Source organism: Gekko japonicus, unplaced genomic scaffold (genome assembly GCF_001447785.1).
Source record: "Gekko japonicus isolate JY-2015 unplaced genomic scaffold, Gekko_japonicus_V1.1 scaffold530, whole genome shotgun sequence".
In the NCBI taxonomy this organism is placed as follows: domain Eukaryota; kingdom Metazoa; phylum Chordata; class Lepidosauria; order Squamata; family Gekkonidae; genus Gekko; species Gekko japonicus.
The window spans coordinates 966,156-968,873 of NW_015163103.1; the positions used below are offsets into that span (position 1 = coordinate 966,156).

The following is a 2,718-nucleotide window of genomic DNA, read 5'->3' on the forward strand; positions in this document are numbered from 1 at the left end:
GACATCCTCAAGCGCATCAACGCCCTCTTCGTCCTGGCACTGGAAGTGAACGCGCTGCTCTGTGGACGCTAGGCGCTGCCGAACCTCCTTGGTGGACTTGTCTGCTGCCTCTGCCGCGACAGCCTCCTCATATGCCACTGCCCAGGTCAGGGTAGTGCGAGCGAACAAGCGTTGCTGTAGCCTCTCGTCTCGAAGGCCACACACGAGCCGGTCTCTGAGGGCGTTCTCAACATCCGCGAAGTTGCACGGCCGCGCCGCCTTTCGTAGGGCCGCCACGAACTCTGCGATGCTTTCCCCGGCTGCTTGGTTCCGCTTGTAAAAAGCATGTCTGCAAGCGATTTCAGATGGCTGAGGGGAGAAATGTGCCTTCAGCTTCTTGGTGAGGTCTGCGAAGGCCACGGTCTTTATGTCAGTCGGAGCAACCAATGACCTGGCGATATCGAAGGTGCCTTTCCCGCAGGAACTCAGCAGGCATGCCTTCTTCTTAGCCTCGTCTGTGATATCATTGGTTTCCAAGTGGAACTCAAACCTTGCGAGGTACGAGTCCCAGTCTTCAGTCGCCGGTTCGAACGATTCGAACCTCCGGTTATCGGCCATCCCGGTAGGCTTGGGCACCGGCGCTGGTGGTGCCTCCGCTGGATGGGCCGCTGTGCCTTGCTCGTTTCCTTCGGTAGTGGGGTTGTTAGCAGGGCTGCCTACCTGCTCTAACATCCCACCCTTGTCGCCAATTGTTAGATCGCACTAACAAAGACTCAGAGAGTGATTTCAGCAAGTGATTCAGCTTTAATGAAGGAATGAACAAGCACTCAAACGCAGTTAATAACCAGAACAGAACAACATTGGGAGCTAGGCTCCTTTTAAACATTCCCGGGCTAACATAGCCACGCCTATTTACAGATAACAACCAATAAGATTGCATAGTTAAAGACCAATGAGAGTCTTTCCCTCTCTGGAGCCTGTATAGTTCTGATTGGTCGCAGTGAGAGGCCGACCAATGGCAATGCGGTTCAGTGGAGCCTTCATCCGGCTCAAGCTTTGCATGGGGAGTGAATGAGGCGATTCATGTAAGCAATTTCCAATACATAACACCTAGGGCGGCAGGCCCTGGCTGGACCAGCTCATCGGGTCCCAGACTGGTAAGCAGTTGTCGATTTTATGCCTGCTTCACATGCACTCCACTTTGGAGCTCTTGGCTCGTTCTTATTCCCTAGCATGTAATTCAGTTTCCGGAAGATCTGGGCTACCGCCTTCACAATGGTAAATTGCGAAAAGTTTGTTCTTTTCCAGGTGCCACCAGGGGGAAGTATTAGCATGTCCTGCTACAAGGCTGATTCAGGTGCCGCCACTGGACTCAAACGCAATTCACGGGCGGGGTTGTCCCAGTTCAAGACTTAATCAGAGGTTTAGAGCTTTTTTTTTTTTTTTTTTAAAGCATTCATTTGCTAGATAACACTTAAAGAACAGGGATCTCGATGTTGCACTCTCGTACTGAAAATAAGCCCACTGAAACCTATTCTATTAAAAAGGCATTTTAGGAACGGAATGCAAATGACGTAGCACAGCAGTTTTCCTGGAAGTCAGTGCCACTGAGCTCAACGGAACTGATTCCCAGTAAGCGCAGCTACAAACTCAGCAGCCCGCCAAGTCAATAAAACGAGCGCCCATGATGATGCTTGCGATCGAAATCCCACTTGTCCTCCAAGCGGCTTCGGTAGAGGAAAAGTTGACATCTCTCCCTCCCTTCGCTGACCTGCGTGTGCGGCGGCAGTCACGCGTAGACGTCAGATTTTGGCACAGGTTGGTGCGCGTTTGCAGACGACCTTTGTTGGGGCGCGTCCACAGCACGTTGCGCCAGCGGCAGACAACCACCTATCCGTGGGCGGCATGCAAACAAACACGTGACTGTGTCCCCAGGGCTTTTCGAGCCTCCGTCAGTCTTCCGACTCAAGCGCTTCTGGCGTTCGTGCCTTTGGGGTTGGGGCCGAAGAGCGACATGACTGCTGTTGTGATCAAGGGTGTAGACTTTCCAATTTCCCGGGGGGGGCTGGGGCTCGACCAGAGGCATTGCTTTGCTAGGAGCAAGGGTGGCTCCCGGGGGAGGCTGAGTACCTTCCTGAAAATTTCGGCGGGGGCTCACGCCCCGCCGCCCCCACGAAGATTACGCCTATGGTTGTGATTGGCGCTCTGGCTCACGCTTATTCAGCCGTACCTCTCAGCGGCAGAGCCAGCGAGTTTTAAAGTGCGTCACTATTCTCACACTCTTGATTCTGGGTGTGCCCCCCCCCCTTTCCTGCATGTCATGATCTGTTCTATTGTCTGCCCCCTAATTTCCAGAGTCTGTCCCCTCGTTGCCAATAGCAACAGAGACGTCCAGCAAGGCGGCGTCCAGGCGCAGTTGGCATAGAGCTTTCTCGTGAGGGCGAGAGCTGCACAGGAGCCCTACTTCCGGTTTCCTCTAGAACACCGCCATAAGCCGGGCAAGGGCATAGTTCCAAAGCAGGAAACCGTTCTCTCCCTCTCTTCTCTGTGGTGCGCCCCGTCTGTTCCTTCGGCCGTAGTTGTGGAGCCCGTTTGATAGGCGCCTGAGTGTTTCTGAGGCTTTGGGAGGTAGGCAGCTGAGCCCGCGGTTTTTCTCAATTAGAACAGCGATTCTGGAGGTCAGTCTTCTGATGGGAGGAAAACCCGTGGGTTGAGGAGGTGTGCGGGCTACGACGAAGC

General features: G+C 54.0%; 1 protein-coding gene across 3 annotated transcripts in view; it reads left to right on the forward strand.

Moving 5' to 3' along the window:
* Positions 1-1,654: 1,654 nt before the first annotated feature.
* The window catches only part of BBIP1 (BBSome interacting protein 1), a 6,314-nt gene continuing 5,250 nt past the window's right edge, over positions 1,655-2,718 (forward strand). The window contains exon 1 of one of the 3 annotated variants that reach the window (XM_015406752.1): positions 1,655-1,797. The gene's annotated coding sequence lies outside the window, so the exon portion shown is untranslated. Of the gene's footprint in view, positions 1,798-2,220; positions 2,240-2,317; positions 2,608-2,718 lie in introns of those variants that run through there. The other 2 variants (XM_015406753.1, XM_015406751.1) reach the window with 2 other exon arrangements.